The sequence below is a fragment of the Patella vulgata genome, chromosome 3, assembly GCF_932274485.2.
Source record: "Patella vulgata chromosome 3, xgPatVulg1.2, whole genome shotgun sequence".
NCBI classification, from domain to species: domain Eukaryota; kingdom Metazoa; phylum Mollusca; class Gastropoda; family Patellidae; genus Patella; species Patella vulgata.
This window is the reverse complement of record NC_065881.2, coordinates 24,143,075-24,163,407: the sequence shown is the minus strand read 5'-3', so window position 1 is coordinate 24,163,407 and position 20,333 is coordinate 24,143,075. Positions and strand designations below refer to the sequence as shown.

General features: G+C 37.2%; 1 long non-coding RNA gene across 1 annotated transcript; it reads left to right on the top strand.

The window, feature by feature from the left end:
* Positions 1 to 786: 786 nt before the first annotated feature.
* On the top strand, positions 787 to 3,967 carry LOC126816634 (uncharacterized). The gene is made up of 3 exons (XR_007678482.2): positions 787 to 1,046; positions 1,795 to 1,869; positions 2,105 to 3,967. It is a non-coding gene; the product is annotated as an uncharacterized LOC126816634 (long non-coding RNA).
* The last annotated feature ends 16,366 nt before the right edge of the window (positions 3,968 to 20,333 follow it).

The following is a 20,333-nucleotide window of genomic DNA, read 5'->3' as shown; positions in this document are numbered from 1 at the left end:
TCACGTACAACCGGGGATTCGAAACAGGCTTTATGATACAGCACGCACGTGCTAACCATTCGGTCATCCAATCCCCCATACTGAAAAGAGCCATGTCTGGTCCTTTAAAATCTCTTATCTGTGTAAAGAAAACAGTCATGCCTAACCAGTAACTCATCTCACACCTGACACACTTTTCCAATTAGGATACCAAGCAACTTTGAATTGAATGGATCAAACATCCAATCACAACTATGCACCACAGCCCAGACACATTCATTACTTTACACCCCCATTACCTAACTTATTAAAATTTACCAAGACTCAGACAGTAGGTCTAATCGTTATGCCAAAATTGACATTTGTTGACAGTATACATAGCAACTACTACAATCTTAGGCTAGACATCGCTGTCCTAGTTTTATCGGGTATTTTTAAGGATGTAAGTACGAACGGCAATTGTGTGAACAAGAACTAGCTACAACACTGTGATAATAGTTTGCAAATAAAATAATAAAGACTGAAAACTTACATGAAACGGACTAAGACTAGTAATTATAGTGCGAGTTATAAATAGACAATTTTTCCCTTAATTTGTTTCTCCCCTCTTCCTGCATTTTTGGTTTGACTTTTTGGTCTAGAATTGGAGAAAAGGGATCAAATTTGCAATTTCATAGCAGTTTTGGGTAATACTGATGATATTACAGCGGAGGGATAGTGGGTGTAAAGTGTCTTTCTGCAGAGCAATCATTGTGTCGGAAGTGAGATTTTCACCCCTGTCAACTTCAAATCCGTGTAGCAAAAAATCTAAACGGTCAACTCCCTACAAAATTATGATGAGGAGATTGCCAAATGTTGTCCCCATTGTGCCTATAAAGATTGGAACCAACGGAATGTTGAGCAAAAAGCTACAGCCTGTGATGTTACAGTCATTTAACATTGAAGTCAATGGGCAAATAATTGCTAGTCTGAGTCCTGATGATATAAAGAAGCATGGCCGACTCGGGATGTTGATATTTTTTCAACGGCTTATTTCCTGAAGTTTTGAATGGAAAGTGTCAGAAATGGTAAGAATACTGCTTTTTTATTGCCCAGCAGTAAGTTTTTTGACTATTTGGTATCAAAATAGCCATGATAGGGGGTATCCGTTGGTTGAGTGTGAATTTTGGGTTGTAAATGTGTAACATTTTGTTCACAATGATATCAAAACATGGTTAGGTCTAAATATTAAGGCCAACTCAACTCCAGATTTGGTCTAAAGTCACGAGATGTAAACAAGACTGACCCTAACCCTAACCCAAGACCCAGTCCTTACCCTAACCCTAACCCACAATCTTGTCAAAAAACATGTAGCCTAGGCCTAAGCCAAGACCTAGTTCTGACCCTAGCCCAAACCCACAATTGTGTCAAAAAATCATGTGCCCTAACCCTATTTACATGTTGTAACCTTGAACCAAGTCTGCAGTTGGCCTTAACATTTAGACCTAACATGTTTTTGACATCATACAATGAAATGTTAACATGTACACTCCAAAATTCACACCTGTGTGACTTTTGAACAAACATGCAGTTGGCCTTAATATTTAGACCGAACCTCAAAATATGGCATCTACCTTTGAGATTGGCTTAGACTTATGTGACACTCAAGGTTTACTTTTTTACTGATTGTTAACTGGTTTCTTTTTGGAGGGCCAGTGACGGGCTGTTCGCGAGAAATAAAGAGGTTTATTTCTATTTCCAGTTGAAACCATATTTTGTTCTTATTTTCTCACTGTTTTTTATTGCATATTTATCCCCAGCCTCCTATCATTTCAGGTGCCAGGGCAATGTTTCATAGAGTGGAATGATTGACCTCAACACAAGTATTAAAAAAAAAAAGAAGCAAAACAGGTGAGATAAATGTGCATTTCATACACTTTAAGAAGTACATCCAACCTCATCCCCACTTCTGCTCACTAATAGTAATGGGCTGGAAATTTGGTACTGCACAGGCCTGTCTTCTCCCCTTGACATTTAACTGAATGACAGAATTCCACATTTTGACCATTTTCTGGATGTCAATGACCATTTCCCTGGATAGTATTCGCCCCAGAATTCTCATTCTCATCCAAATTTAACATTTCAGGTCTACATCTCAAAACCTGATCTCTTCCTTCACTGGCTTTAGGAGAACGATGATGCATATCAATTTCATCCCTGATCTCTATGACACCTGTGGTGGAAGTGGAGGGCAAATCGTAATCAGTTTGGGTTCCAGCCCCGAGGACCTCTGTAAACTTTGCTTTTTGGTGATGACTTAATTTCCGAGCTTGAAAAGGAAGCTTGTGTGTTTATCATGGCCTCGCATATTGGAAGATAACATTAATGGTTTGTGTGTTGATCGGCGGTTGTGCATATCTCTTGGTCAGGAAAGTTGTAGGCACCATCGCCATTGTAAATCATTTGACAGGCCCGAGTGAACGGGGCGACCTATGATTGGTCAGCAATGTATCAGATTCCATACCGGGGGGTGGGGATGAAAAAACTGTTGTAGTGTTACATAATCAGATTATTTCAACTTACTTATCCTGTGGAAATACAGCTATATAGGAGATATTTTGAAATTCATAGGCACTGCATGTTTCAACATTTTAGATTTGACCACAATTTGGCACTTGAAACTATGTTAACAGAGACAAACTGTGTGGTTTTCAATGAAAGTGTTAAAAGTCTAATATTGCATCATGATTACTGTTTTAAAGTATTTTCGTGTTTGATTTATATTGAATTCATCTCATCTTTTTGAAGAATGCATTTATGTTCAAAAATAAAAATGTTCTGTGGAATTCAAAATTCATGTGCTTTTAAATTATCAGATTCCAAACTGGGGGGGTAGGGATGAAAAAGCTGTTGTAGTGTTACATAATCAGATTATTTCAACTTACTTATCCTATGGAAATACAGCTATATAGGAGATATTTTAAAATTGATAGGCACTGCATGTTTCAACATTTTAGATTTGACCACAATTTGGCACTTGAAACTACGTTAACAGAGAAAAACTGTGTGGTTTTCGATGAAAGTGTTAAAAAGTCTAATATTGCATCATGATTACTGTTTTAAAGTATTTTCGTGTTTGATTTATATTGAATTTATCTCATCTTTTTACAGAATGCATTTATGTTCAAAAATAAAAATGTTCTGTTTAATTCAAAATTCATGTGCTTTTAAATTTCTGTCTGAAATTCCGCAGTTTTCTGATGTATTATAGTGTTTGCAGAATGCCGCACAGCTCATCTGAAAATGCATAGATTTTCATATTCTTTGGCCAGGGAATTGCATATATGTTTGTTTATTAGATAACAACAGATTTGTTTAAACTGCAGAAACATGTGAGGTATATAGGACTAAGACTAGTAATTATTTCCCCTTATTTCATGATGGACGAATGTAGTGCGAGTTATAAATAGACAATTTTTCCCTTAATTTTTTTCTCCCCTCTTCCTGCATTTTTGGGTTGACTTTTTGGTCTAGAATTGGAGAAAAGGGATCAAATTTGCAATTTCATAGCAGTTTTGGGTAATACTGATGATATTACAGCGGAGGGATAGGGGGTGTAAAGTGTCTTTCTGCAGAGCAATCATTGTGTCGGAAGTGAGATTTTCACCCCTGTCAACTTCAAATCCGTGTAGCAAAAAATCTAAACGGTCAACCCCCTACAAAATTATGATGAGGAGATTGCCAAATGTTGTCCCCATTGTGCCTATAAAGATTGGAACCAACGGAATGTTGAGCAAAAAGCTACAGCCTGTGATGTTACAGTCATTTAACATTGAAGTCAATGGGCAAATAATTGCTAGTCTGAGTCCTGATGATATAAAGAAGCATGGCCGACTAGGGATGTTGATATTTTTTCAACGGCTTATTTCCTGAAGTTTTGAATGGAAAGTGTCAGAAATGGTAAGAATACTGCTTTTTTATTGCCCAGCAGTAAGTTTTTTGACTATTTGGTATCAAAATAGCCATGATAGGGGGTATCCGTTGGTTGAGTGTGAATTTTGGGTTGTAAATGTGTAACATTTTGTTCACAATGATATCAAAACATGGTTAGGTCTAAATATTAAGGCCAACTCAACTCCAGATTTGGTCTAAAGTCACGAGATGTAAACAAGACTGACCCTAACCCTAACCCAAGACCCAGTCCTTACCCTAACCCTAACCCACAATCTTGTCAAAAAGCATGTAGCCTAGGCCTAAGCCAAGACCTAGTTCTGACCCTAGCCCAAACCCACAATTGTGTCAAAAAATCATGTGCCCTAACCCTATTTACATGTTGTAACCTTGAACCAAGTCTGCAGTTGGCCTTAACATTTAGACCTAACATGTTTTTGACATCATACAATGAAATGTTAACATGTACACTCCAAAATTCAAAGTCCAAACTCCCGAAGCAAAGTCATCTTTGTTGCCAAGAGTTACTCCTCTTTTAGTCTCGGGTAGCGGGCCGAAATTATTTCAATTACTGATGACACTCGTCTCTAAATACCGCAATAAGACTAATTTCCCGTTCTTTTAAAAATCTTCAAACGTTAAAAATATTTTTTTGTCGATATCCGAATAACATTTTCTTTCATAATTCATTTACCAGCAACTTGAGACTCAATCATTTTAAATTTGCAGGAAAGCAAGGACGGTCTAAATCTATTGAGAATATTTTGAAAAATGAACGCCAACACGTGGCCAAATAACGACTTTTTAAAATGGGTGTAAAATGTTTCCTAAATAGTTCCGAAGGAAATCCCTAAATATTTGAGCTACAATATCGATAAACACGTTCCTGTTGCGTCTCGTGTTCTAATGATTTAAGCATGGTTAAATGGGCAATACACCCCCTCTAAATACGAAAAAAGAAGTGTTTACCTCCTAATTAACCAAAAGCTGCACAACCATTAATAAATGTTCATTTCAACCACGCACCAACTTAATTAGGTACCCTAAATCAACGAAATAAACCATGTCACAATTGAACTTACCAATTGTAACAAGAGCACAATTCTATGGAATACGGTATCAGGCAATAATAAAGACTAGAGAAAGGTAGTCTATCAGTAATAAACAGTAATGGCATTCCATAGAACTGTGTCTTGTGTATGCCTTCTGTAAAGATCAAATAAAAATATGTAATATTTTTCAAAACAAAGAATTTCCCCCATTGGAGTAACTTCATCAGAAGTTGGACAACTTTATTTACGTATTAAATGGCAAGAAGAATAAAGGGCATTCAAATGGCAAAGTTTATTAAAATTAATGTGGTCCACGAACAGAGAAAGGCATGAAAGGTCAGAATGAAAGACGAATATGGAAATATAAATCATTTTCACAGTAAATATTATCGATTATATTCCTCACAGATCAATCAACTTCCACGGCTTCTTAAAATCTGTCAAATTATTATTATATCGTGGGCTTTGCTTTCTTTCCTTTTAAAATGAAATGCAACAATAATTCTCTGCGTTTCAGCCATGAAACGAATTGAAGTGAAATGTTGTTTAACTTCCTAGTTTTATTCACTTCCAGGCTAATGAAGATCACAAAAGGACACGGAAATCAAAACGAACATTTTAGTTTACCCCTTTACACTCAATGAAGTAATGTAAGGCCACTAAACGAAACGAGATTGTCCTAGATTCTGCACTTCCGAGTTTAAGAAACAAAGCAAAAAGACGTGACAATCAAAACGAACATTACGTTAACTTAGGAGAAATATCAGGTATGAATTTACTAACAAATCGGTCAGTGAAATTGACTGGTTATAATGTGCCGGAAGTAGATATTGACATATCAGTGGGTGGAATTCATCAAAAAGAAATGAACCAATAGTGTTTCCGGTTTTTCCTATCAGAAGTTATTGGCATCAGAATATTTATTTTAATAGTGCAACATGGCGTGACGAATCATTGAAACTTAAAATTGATATCATTATAAAATAAGAAACGAAATGAACCCATTGCATGCAACAGAGCTCAACGCGGGAAATGTAGCTTGTGCATGTTTTAAAAATAGATCTATCGATTTCTTTTTAAAATAGTGTTAATGCTTACCGATTTCTTTAAAGTGCCACTGTCACGTCACTTTCATCTCACTTTCATAGCAGATTTTGGTAAATCCCTTGATTACGTCAAGTCAAAATATTTTAACAAACAAAAAACGAAAATATTTAGGGAAATACCCATACCAAAATATGTTATTATGAAATCAAATATTAAACACCCGAAGATGAAGCTAGGCAACTAATAGAGACATATATATTTGTGTATACATTACTTTGGCACTTTTGTATTGTCATCGTTACATAATATTGATGGACAAGAAAGTTGTGCAGAACAGAGGACACAAAGACAGTGTCTAGAGGCTCAGATGGGACGAAAAAGCGAGGACCCGTGTGTATATTGGCGTGCACGTACAAGAACCCTGTCTTCATTTGCCCAGTCGGAGTAGAACAGTAGGGCGTTAAACCCGATTTCATTTTTTCATTTCCGGTAAAAGAACCCTTGACAGTTGAAATACGAAATAATAGGCCATTCAGGCCACATGCCCGTCGGTAATAAAAAATAAACCATTGCCTACCAATTCATGTTATTCGAACTGCCGTCTGACGTGTCCCAAGTCTTTACTCAGCCTGGTTTGAATTAAGAATGACTGTTGCTCAGGGAATATGACGCTCACGGGTTCAAACCTGACAAGAAAGGCGTCTGGTCGTTCAGGTGGGACGAAAAACTAATTAAGATTCCCTGTTCCTGGCGAGTTACCCCCCCCCCCCCCACACACACACACACAGAAATGTGTCTGGCGACGACATTACATGAAGGTTAGGCTAAAAACTTTCTCTAGGAATCAGGTTCTTGTAATCTGTACTGTATGTTGTTACGTATCTCGTTACTTTGGGACATTGAAACAGTAACTTTGAGATATCAACTCCAAATTATCTTAGTACTTTTACTCCGACTGAATTTAATAAATTTAATATTCCACCTGTGTACACCAATGTATACACAGGATCTCATTTTTTCGTCCCATACAAATGATTAGACATTGTCCTTGCCAGAACATCCGTACTGTCCCACTCACAAGTGGAACTGCACCAGAAAATCCGTGGAACATGGGGAGCGAACCCGAAATATCCAGGTTGGCGAGCCAGTGCCTTACCCACTAAGACACCACGGCTCCTGTAATCTAAATACCAAGTTAAAACAACCTATAATGTATCGACAATTTTGAGAAACCGAGCAGCGAACTTTGAAGATACATGAAAATAATCGCCAATAACGACGACAATAAAATTATTGAGATAAAGCTCGTTACATTTGCTTTGGAAATATTAAATAACAAATATAGTACACACCCACCGCATTAAGACAAAATTAATTAAAACTTTTGTTTGATATACTCGACAAGTTTATTCGAACTCGCCAGTATATCTAATAAAATGAGTTTAGAGTGGTAATTCAATATGGCCCGATATAGGGCAGAGGTTCATACAATGCAGGGGGGTTGGATGGCTGAATGGTTAGCGTGCGAGCGCTGTATCATAAAGTCTGTCATTGAGTCGACTGGCGTGGTTTCGAATCCCCGGTTGTACGTGACAAGGAGTAGGGTCGCCTGTCCAACCTCGTGGGTTTTCTCCGGGTCCTCCGGTTTCCTCCCACTGCTAGACTCCTACGCGCAAGCGAATTGTTGAAATAAAGTTAAACCATATGTTAGTCCCGAAATGACCTAGTTTGTGTCGAGTGGACGTTAAACCCCATTTCTCTCTCTCTCTCTCTCTCTCTCTCTCTCATACGATGCAAGAAAAAGAGTGTAGCGTTACACTAAAAGCAATCGAAAAATGTCAATTTTATTGTCTCCATTCAAATCAAGCATTCATATAAGCTACCACATATAGTTAAAGGGGCATTATGGGAGATTAAATAAAGAGGTGACAGTTCTCGCTATAACAGTTAAAAATAGATAATGTAAATAGGATATGCTAAAAATTTCAGTCAAATTGCTCCACTCTGAATCGAGATATTAGCTGTCGAATTTTTGGCTAGCCTCGATCATCGTTACTAAAGTCGGTTCGATAAAAACAAAGTCTGATTTTTACGTTTAATTATCCTTCAAAAAATGTATTCCAATCCGCTAAATATCGCAGATTAGCGATGGTATCGAGAGCTGATTATGGTCTGGATAAGTTAATTAATGTCTAATTAATAATTTAGATAACATTTCAGGCTTGAGGAAAGGACTGTAATAAGCAGATTTAGCTCTTGCATAATGTATGTTTAATAAACGACATTTACTGAATCCTCTAATGATCTAAAGCTCGGTTCATACTGCATAGGTATCCGTATCTGTAAATACGTACGTGAATACGTACTGGTATACTCTAGTCATTTTTAGAGAAAGGGTTGAAATAGAATCCGGCACGTATTGCGCACAAAAACAACTGCGTCCGTTAAGCCGGATTGATTGCTCCCATAGCGTATTTTCGTAAAGTGCGTCCGGCATTTCGGCTAGTGAGCCGAGCTTTAGCCAATCAGCGAGTACTTTCCCCTTATTACATAATCTCCCCAAATAGAAACTCAATCTATTCCAGACAATTCAGCCTTGAAAGCCGGATGTTTTCGCGTTTTCTATTTGAACGGCAAAACTCGGATACGGATGCGGGTGCGGATACGGAGATTGATACGGATGTAGTATGAACCGAGCTTTATAACACTATGACTACGTTCAGCTATACGCGACATTATGTCTCCAAAGAATGCGACTGGCGACACTTTTCATTCAATTGTAATGCACTGCAATACTGAATTGATAGAGACCCATAGCAATATCATGCTCGGTGGCATTCTGTACAATATCAAAAAAGAATACACACTTTACATAACGGGGAGTATTGTGAATAGCGTGCTAATCAGGAGATTTGACGTTTGATCCCGGTGTACACCGAGTACGGTATCGATTGGGGTTTCCCCTTGCCAGTGATTAAAAGAACGCTGGAATTCGTAGGCGAAATAACGCCGAAGTCCGGGCAAATTTTCCTGAAAGCACTATATGCTGTATTTGCGTGTACAATGCACCCATTGGTGCAGAAAACTAGAACGTTAAACACCATTTACATTTCATTTCCATACATAAGGAACAAACTTTAGCACTTTAGCTCGGACTTCATGTTTGAAGTGAAGATAATTGGCTTTCTATAATGATAATCTTGGGTCCAATCAAGATATAACGTAACAAAGTGTGTTTAATCACCTGGTAATCAGGACTATGATTACTGCCTGAAATCTACACCTCCCAGTGGGAGATAACGGTTTCGTACTGTCGTCAGTGTTTAGTTTATAGATAGACACAGTCGGACATGTTGATGTTACTTCACTAAATTAAATGTGACAGTAAAAGATAGATATGGTGAGGAAATGTCACACTAGAAAAATACCCCGCATGATCCGTTGGTGGCAATATGCTCCACCCACGCTCCCATTTCCAACCCTCCCCGACCTTAAAGAGACATTGCTACTTTATTAACACATTGGTAATTGGATCGTTGGACCAATATGCTATAAAGTAATTAAGGGCAGGGTAAAGTGACACCATCTTGTTGCATAGTAGTCTCAACACCAACAAGGCTGAAGATATTATTTCCCAACACAGAATAGTGACCCTTGGATACAAACGTCCAAATAAACTCTATTACTCACAATACACTATTTCACTGTCAATACCCCTTTAATTCGTACATTCGCGTGTTATCACGTAAAGGAAAATTTCAGTTTCATCACTTTCTTGCCCAATCGCGGTTATCACGTAAAGGAAAATTTCAGTTTCGTCACTTTCTTGCCTAATCGCGGTTACACCTACAGACAAAACGATAAAACTTGGGGACAGCTATTATCTCTCTAATTATACTCTGATCTATGTCGTACAGTAGTCGAGTCTTAGCTTTTCGAGTTGCTTTCCTATTTCCTTGTAGTGTGAGATTTCCACGTCTTGCTACCACGGGTTTGGAATCCGCCATTTTATTTTTCAATCTTGAAAATAACCCTTCTTATCTTTAGACGAGTGATGCGAATAATCGTTAAACTGACAACGCTTAGCGGAACATTGTATAGATATGCAAAGGTTTCATTTACATCATCATACATACAATTATGTCGTATTCTCTTTAGTAATAACACATTTCTCCATTGTATAAATGTAAACAATGTTTCGTAGGCATCTTTCGTGTCCGAATATCTGGTATGTCCTTGACCTTATGCTAATATCAATGAGCAAAGTGTTAATTTTAAATACAAATTTTTTATTTTTTAATTTAAACAAATGCGGAATACGATTAATTCATATCAAAATACAAATGAGGTGTCATTTACGGGATTTGATAATATTAAAAAATTAAGTCATGCATGAACTCATTGATGCGAGCAACACTTCCTTTGAGCGGTAATTCGACAGCGAAAGGTAAATAAAAATGCAGTAAATACTTCTTGACTTATACTATCACAATTATCCTTACATCAGCTGGTAAATCGTAATATTATAGACTATTGCGCTTCATTTGCAAGAACTGTCACATCTTTTAATATCAACATTATTCATATGGACCGTTCTGTAAATTGATGAAAACAGAACTGTCAAAATCTAAGCTATCATCTGCCGTTGTCAAGTGTTGGTAAATGTTAGCAAAAAGGCTTGTTTCTAAATTTTGGATAGATTATTATTCATTTATGGCAGAATAATAATCATTTTGCGGGTCTGATATAGAATTTGTTACCTAGATATAATCTTTGTGGGCCAAATTCATTTCTATGGAGTACCATTTGAAACACATCATATTTTCCAATCAATCATTCAGCTGGACCTTTCCACATTCAACAGTGGACTATTAGTGTACAATCTAAGATTAAACAATGTGTTGAGTGTGAATAAATATTGAATAAAATTTGTAATAAATTATTTTACTGTAAAACTTAGTAAAAATTTTCAATCTTTAATTGTCAGTGCATCTTTATGCTTTCTGGCACAACGTTTCAAGGGGTGAATTAAGAAGTAATACAAATAATAACAATGTGTATTCATTATAAAAAATTGCTGAAAACCAAAAGCAGTTTCAAAGAAATTGTGATGCAGTATTTACAATATTCCATACATAATGTTTGTAAAATAGCGTTTAATGACATCCCGAAACGTCAAATATGGTTTGGTTCTAATACAAAGACATCATTGACTATTGGTGAACTTTCTACATGTGCATGTATTATGAGGCCAATCCTGGACCCTAAAACTAATTATCAAAGTCGCAAATCGTGCACACCATCGATTGCACACAATTAAAACAAACCAAGTGAAATGGAATAAAAAAAAAGAAATACCGCGAGATCGCATCTCTTTAAATGGGGATACAAAAACATCATATTTATATTACATAGTTTTAACCAAATAACCATAAAAAGATAAGATTTTATACCCTAACGGACTATCCCGTGTGAAGAAAGCATGCCGATAGGTCATTTTATCAGGAAAAACAACTAAAGGAGCGGCATCTAATAAAACAATATCCCATGTTACTCCTTGTTCTCACTGGTGCCAATTATGTTATCTTTGTTTGAAGATTTGTCAGGAACAAACATTATTGTTCATGCAAGTATTTGTGGCAGGCTGCTATTACACTTATTCACCTTTCAAGTACGACTTTACTATTTACTATAAATATGAAGACATTAAATGTTCTTAAAATATGAAATATAAAACCAATACAAAAGGCCAAATTTTCAGAACAAACAGCTAACACGATTTTCAAACTATACGCAATACAAAAGTAGTATTACTAATATATACACAATAAAAAAAGCATCCATACTACAAACATATCGGTTCAAAAATTATCAAAGTTCGTCGATCCTAATTAACGGTATCTGAAGTTCTCACAATTTTCTATTAACTTATTTCGATCCACGAACACCAAAGCCAAGATAAATCAAATCTAAATAAGCCAAATACTTATTGTTTAACGGGTTTTAATTTTGTGATTACTGGTATATTATATTTTAACTATCGCACTTTGGTGAATTTGATATCTCATTTTAATCTAGAAACCGTTGTTAAGCAGCTATAAAATAATTGTGCCAAGTACAGAAGGTTCAAGTTGTCATTTGGTTATATCTCCAAGCAAGTAATTTAATCTACTTCCTGGTAATAATCATATAAAATTTTAACGTAGCATGGTGACATTTTGAAGAAAACAATGTAAATCCTTGGAAAAGAGAGAGAGAGAGAGATTTAACGTTAACGTTCACTCGACACAAACTAAATAATTTCGTGACTAACATGGTTCAAGTTTATTTCAATAATTCGCTTGTGTGTAGGGGTATTTGGCAGTATAGAGAGGAACTGGAGGACCCAGAGAAAACCCACGGGGAATCAAAACCACACCAGTCGACTCAATGACAGACTTATGATGCAACGTACACGCGCTAACCATTCAGCCATCTGCCCCCCCCCCCTTGGAAGAAATAGATTTTTTTTTCTCACTATTTAATTTCAATAAAATTATACATTTACTTTACATTATAACTGATCAAGATCAAATCGACAATGTTAAATTTAACTTATCTAAGTATAATTTTACTTGTCGGCTCTACACTGCATGTGCAATCAACATAAATATTAGATAAATACAGATAATTTCCGACGTATTTGGAATCAATTTATTCTGGTGTACAATGCGGAAGATTAACCCAAATCGTAATGAAAATAGTTCACTTCTTCATAATCGCTATGACCACAATCGGTATATAATTAGCTTTAACTTAAACAGATGGACAATTTGTTTTTCAAGTATCAAATCAGCTGTAATAGAAAATAATAATTACGGCCGGTCGATATCCCGGTGAACAGAAACCAACTTGAACAATATTACACTTATATACTAATTTTATATCTTATATCCGTCCTCGTTGGGTGACACACTCACGCACTGTCTGTAATTGAGGTTAGCAGTATCCATGTGCCACTGCCCTTAACACGACCCTGATAAGGATCAAATTTAGCCCTTAAAATCAAGGTGAAGCTTTTCATTCAGCCGTTCTAATTATAGTATAGGGAACGCTCAAGTGCACGGTCATTGTTTGTACAAGTTGAGCACAAAGGATGTGATAGTCTGCAAGCAAACATAGTTTATATTAACCCCATTATCAACCTTAACAGGGAAATGCTGCAGACAATCAGTGAACCATATGGTCGGCGTAGGCCTGACTTATCCTCCTGACCGATTTTCTCTCAAATTACTTCCCCATTGACCCCTACTTAAAGTGAGGAATTCTTTGAAGAAAATATACACCCCCTTGTAATTGAAATACATGTGTATGGATATTCTGTTTTTGTAAATCCCCCGTTCCCTTATGCAAATAGATATATCAAATATCTTTACTGTATAATTTAATTTTTTTATCCCCCCCTCCCCCCCAAAAAAAACAACCTAGTAATTGTTATCGTTTATTTTTTTCGTACCAGACAGAGGTATAGGTTATTTTTAGACAACATTTAGATGTCGAAGAATATTATTTCTTCTAATATAGACAAACATTCTGAATATGTGAAAATATATATACAACGGATACATCCATAGATAAGTACAAACTTTTATATAGAGCATTATTTTACTAAGATATGCCCCGGCGTGCTTTACAATTAGTTAAATAGTTATACCAACATTAAAATATAAACATACAATAATATACACAAGATAAAATACATAAAATAAAATAATAATATACACAGAAAATCACAAGATCTAAATGGAATAATGAAATAAATATAATGTCAAAATATGTATTGAATAGATTTATACAATAACATGGAAGTAAATAGAACCAGAAAATCAGTACTTGCGTTAAATGTTCAGTGGCTTGCTGGAAATGGTGGGCCTTACATTGAGACAAGTGAAAATCAAAAGTAATTTCAATATTTCTGAAGAAACTGTGGAGTCAGTGAGTGTTGACATATTTCAATTGATACATCACATTCTGCCTGTTGTAGCACATGTTTGCTCTCCATTACGAGCCTGATCAATTTTGTCGTTATTTAAGTTTTAAAAAGTGTCCATATCAACACTATGATTGAGTCAATACACTCATCCAGTTCAGATTCGGAAATTTACACACCTTCTCGACTCATTTTCTCGAAGGCTAGACACTGCTGCGCATCGTTTTCATGTGAGGAAAATCTAAACCATGTCTTCCAACCAGATCACCCGTTTATACATAAGAGTATTGGGCCCAATATAGAACTTTGGGGTACACCATACAAGTTTTGACTTGTTGTTTCGTTGCTGATTGTAATAATAATTTTTTCTGAATTGTTCTAGAGCAGTTACACAGATTCCAAAATAAGTTACCAGACGTTATTTTTTATCTTCCGCAATGGTAAATGCGACCAAAAAAATCAATAGTATTAGAACCACGCCTTTCTGTTGATAAAAGGGTATGATTTGGGTGCACAGTAACGATGTTTCTGTGGTATAAAATGTTCGATACAAACTCGATCATACACGTCACCAAAAGTTTTGAATTAGAGAGACAACATATGCTGGAATGTTACGGTGAATATAATGCCGAGTTGAGGACATCTGTTATATAGGCAGCACATAATCTAAACAATAAATAGTTGTGTTGTTATGCCCCCGTCAGACCAGGGTTGCGTCTTTAGTGCGCTGCTGCGACAGTCCAGCGACCAGAAAATGCACAAGGTCGCCGGCAAACGTAAACACAACGCGAGAAAATGTCCCCAAAAATTACAAACTTGAAAAAAGTCGCGTTCTTACAGCTTTCCAGGTCACATCGCAGAACCTTGGCGTTTGTTTTGAACGTGTTTAAAACAAACGCCGTGATTCGGCGATCATTGGCGACCATGGAGACCACAGTACGATATCTGATGTTTCCATAACGCTTATAGCGATCTTGACGCGCTCTGCGACCATTTTCCGTCGCCGTAAGGACGCCATCCCGGTCTGACGGGGGTATTAGTGGCTTCGGTGAACAGGATTTGATTTCCAAGACTTAATCAGTTTCTCTGGAGCATTTTGTTTTCTGGAGGATGAAATGTTTCAAGTTTACAGTTCAATTTAAGTGCTCTTGTTCTTTGTGAATCGATGTAATGTTTATTGTTGTAGTTTTGAACGTATTTTGAAATAATAAACTGTCTTCGAATTGTTTCAGTGGCATTCAGTAATTGAACTGGAAATATACGGGTCATATGGAAAACTGTAATAATTAGTAATTACTTTCATATAATTGTGACCTGTGTATTTCCTTAGAGGATTTAAAGACTGGGATCATTTAGTAGATATATTTTATCCATCAAAGCTGTGCGGACTATTATCTCTATTAGCTGTTTATCTATAGGTATATCTCATTGTCATGTTACAAGAATATCTTGTAATAATAGGCTTATTTTGTTTTCGTATTATCTAATACAAGATTTACATTTCATTGTAACATATTCAACAAAAGTATTAAACATGTAACACATACTTAAAGACATCGTTTATCAGTTTAAAGAAAATATGGGGATTAGATAAGTGGGTATCTTCGGTGTCATTCACTTCAATCAAAATCCTACCAGAGCACATAATCATATACGTAAACTGTAAATGTGAGTCTCAAAATTGGTGTAGGATGCTAATTGAATCACATTCAAATCAAAGTGTATGCTTAGCTAAAACTGATCCAGGCTTTTCATTCAATCAAAATCCTACCAGTGTGCATAAACATATGCGCCATACGTGAACCGTAAAAGTAGTGAGGATCATAAATGCGGGTCTCACAATGGATGTCCTTGAATCTCATTCAAATCAACGCGCCAGCTTCGCTAAAACAAATCCAATGGGGGCCATCCAATGAAATGAAATGGGGTTTAACGTCCTACTGTTCTGCTCCTAAACTGGGCTAATGAAGACGGGCATACGCCATACAGTGTGCTGTGAGGGAAATTTTGCCCGGGCCTACTCTTATATCGAATTCCAACTGCCAACGGATCTTTTACGTGCACGCCAATATGTACACGGGGCCTCGGTTTTTCGTCCCATCCGAACGACTAGACAGCTGTCCTTGTCAGGCCCTCCGTCCTGCATCACTGACAAGGGGAAACCACGCCGGAAAATCTGGATGAACTTTCTCGGCCAATGCAGGGATCGAACACCCGACCTCCAGGCTAGCGAGCCAGAGTCTACCCACTTAGCCACGTGACCCCCCCACACTTTTGCCTTTAAATAGAACAGGGGTGGTGAAAATTACCTGGGGATTACTCCACGTCCTCAATGCAATTTTGATATGCTGAAGTTTCGAAGGGGGGTGGGGTGGGGGGCTCGAGCACACCGTTATTTTACCTAAAGGCGGTGGGGGTGGCTCGAACTCTTTAGCGCTAGATTTGAACAGATACCCATCTTCCACCAGCCTGTACCATTCATTGGATTAGCTACTTCCCTGATATGAGATTTTTGTACACATGACAAGTTAAGAAGTTTAAGTTGATCCTTTCTTTGTAACTTAAAAGATCTCTCAAGGTGCACCGTAACTTGGAAACAAACATATATCCCAGAAGTTTAGATATTTCACATTGTATTTATAATCCAGGTTGCCCGGTGCACATATCCTATAGTTATTAATGTATTCGCAAAAACGTGATTTCCTTTTACACAGATCATCTAATCCTATTATAAAATTACTCTTGTAACTAAAATAGATAGAATTTGCTGGTAACTTGTGTGATCTTATGTGTTTTTAACGAGTATGTTCGATAATCTATTTAAAATTAGCTGTGAGACAGTACGTTAATCATGCATGCTAAAAAAAGATACACCACTCTCAATTAAAGTCGGGTTTAATTTCTAAATTAAAACAAATATGCCATAGCCGGTAATAAATTCGAGAAAACTTACAGGGATATTGTTAGTATTGCAACTCTGTGTAAAGGTTAATTTGCTATGGGAATAAGTTCTGACGTTTAAGCTGTCAGTACCTAAAATATAACACACAGAAACAGAGTATTTATATGGAAATGGAGGTGTTACCTTTATTCCAATCGACGTCAATGTTCCCGAACGATATGTCGATGTGCGTCACTCTCAGTGTCAGATTATGGCCGGTATGAGAAGAATATGGCCGATAACCCGACATCACGACATTTTAACCTGACAATACATTTTACGCGACATTACAACATTTCTAATGTCGTGGTTTCGGGTGAAAATTGTCGTAATGTCGGGTTAAAATGTCGTGATGTCGGGTTATCGTGGTGTCGAATTTGCGAAATGAAATGATACCAATCAGCCACCATAGAAGAGATCTGTCTACAGGTAAGGATTGTTTCTACTTGATGGTAAGTATAAGCTCTGTCCAGAAAGTAAGGATACGTTTTACGTAATGCTAATGCACAATTCTGTCCACATGGTAAACTCATGTTCTATTGGATGGCGAGGAAGATCGCTGTCCGCAATGTCATTTTAGGTTCTAAATGATAAGTAAGAGTTCCCCCCACAAGGTAAAATTTGAACTGATAAGGACAAGCCCTGTTCACAATAGTTATAATAGACAAGAAAGCACCATGTTCACACGGTAAATAATAGGCGCCACTAGATGACAAGGAAAATATGCCAAGGTAATATATATAGGTATCTGTCTACTAAATAAGACTTGTTCTACTATAAGACAAACCTGAGATATGAAACGGAAACAGAATTTAACGTAGTACTCTTTTGCGTCAACATTTCCCAGGCAGTGGCATTCCCGCCTGCTCAATGGCTCTTTTTTGCACACCAAGAGTACACTGGTAAACATAGGTATGTCAAGCGATTAGAACGATTATACGAATTTTCGGGGGCCACGGTGGCACAGTGGGTAGGGGATTGGCTCGCTAACCTGGAGGTCCAGTGTTAGACCCCTGCGTTGGCCGAGCAAGTTCATCGGTATTTTTTATACGTGGTTTCTCCTTGTCAGTGGTGCAGGACCGAGTCTGGCAAGGGAAAACGTATAGTCGTTCGGATGGGGCGAAAAACAGAGGTCCTGTGTACACATTGTCGTTCACGTTACAGATGTCGGATCAGAACAGTAGGACGTTAAACCCCGCTTCATTTCATTTATAGCCCATCCTTCATGTGCCAACACCCGAATCTTACCCGGTACCTCCTGATTAGTGAGTCACGCTAAAATTAGATCAGATATGACAATTACTGATTTATAAACATGCAACGTTTTGACGAAAGCACGCCTACTCCCGTCTTTATCAATCAACTATTAACATATAGGCAAAACCCTAAATGTTTATACGCACTGCAGGTTCCGAAAAGGAACGGAGAAAACAGAGTAAAAGTAGTATCTTGAAAATGAAATATCTCGATTTATGATTTCAATTCGTCAAGTGAGGGACTCAGATTCAAACATCCCTACGTACTTTTGATATATATATATATCACGTATATTATGATATCTGAACTGGATATTCAGAGCACGAATCTTTCTCTAGGTCCACTAATGCCACCTGTCGTTCCAGGACAATAGATTAAATAATTACTTTAATACAAGACAGCAGCTTCAAAGGCTTACTCGAATCTCTGGCCAGGCTAGATGTAACACACCGAGGTTAATGCCGTGGAGAAAACTGCATTCAGTATTATATATGATTGGTTCGTTGGTAAACACCGCCTTCACCCTTTCCGTAAACATGTTATTTAAATAGGACGGTTTGGTAATGAGAGAACGAATGTTAGCGTTCCGCGACCTTCCTTTTCATACTCCGACTTCCCATAATCCTTGTGAACGCGATAGAGTCTACACTTGGGGTCACGCGGGGACGAACCCTATCTATATTAAGCGTTCCGCAAGGGGTCCTTTATAATTTTACAATGCATAAAATAAAACCACAAACGTCATTAAAGAAAACCAAACACAAATTGAATATTACAAGAAAAGAACGAATATATTACAACAGATTTTATCACAGCAAAATCTGAACACAACAAAAATAACAAACGATGAAATACAAAAATATGAAAAAACCAATGATCGATATTAAATAAAAGCAAGAACTAAAAGAATATCACAACAAAAGAATATCACAACAAAAGACAATATCACAACAAAAGACAATATCACAGCAGAAATACATGGCATTCTGCACACAGAGAATTATCTACTTTGGGAATAGATCTCTGTCCTGAATGGCCACCATATTGAAAAGAACTATGCGGTTCTTACCCGTTTTAAATCTGTCATACATACGAAGTTTAAATAAGCATTTGCAATTTCATTTCACATAGGAAACGGAATAAATACTCTTCGAAATTATCAAATTAAACTTTTGGCTAACTAGCTTCGTGTCGTGTCGTGTCGAGTAGGGGCGGGGGTACCCCCCAATAATTTGCACGTAACTGGACGAGGCCTGGTTTTAACATAGAAGTGAGGCTTCTACAATCATTAAAATTTGTGACCTCTAGAGGGTCCACAAGCTAAACATGTGATTTTTCGTACAGTCAGGGCCATAATCCAAGAAGTTACGAGATCGTTGGGTTATATTCATCAAAATCGGATAAACATTGTGACCTCTAGAGTGTCCACAACTTGGATATTATTATGCATATATTTGTCTAGTTCAGCATCACAGGCAAGCACGATCGACTGCAGTGCTTGCATGGTAAGGGATTTAAAAAAGAATTAAAACTTCACTTCATTGCTGATTGTCCCCCGCCTTTCGAAGAAAGCAGGGGACTATTAAAATGGGTTCGTCCGTCTGTCTGTCCGTCTGTCTGTCCGTCCGTCTGTCTGTCCGTCACACTTTTTGGGACACAATAACTCTCTTCCTAATTGAGCTAGAATGTTCAAACTTGGTGTATGTGTTTATTAGGTCAATGCCTTGATGGAGTTCGAAGATGAGCATTTTCCGCTTAGGGTAAGCAGAGATAAGCAATTTGATTGGTTGATGCTTTGGGACACGATAACTCTCTTCCTAATTGGGCTAGAATGTTCAAACTTGGTGTATGTGTTGATTAGGTCAATGCCTTGATGGAGTTCGAAGATGAGCATTTTCCGCTTAGGGTAAGCAGAGATAAGCAATTTGATTGGTTGATGCTTTGGGACACGATAACTTTTAATTGAGCTAGAATGTTCAAACTTGGTGTATGTGTTTATTAGGTCAATGCCTTGATGGAGTTCGAAGATGAGCATTTTCCGCTTAGGGTAAGCAGAGATAAGCAATTTGATTGGTTGATACTTTGGGGCACGATAACTCTCTTCCTAATTGAGCTAGAATGTTCAAACTTGGTGTATGTGTTGATTAGGTCAATGCCT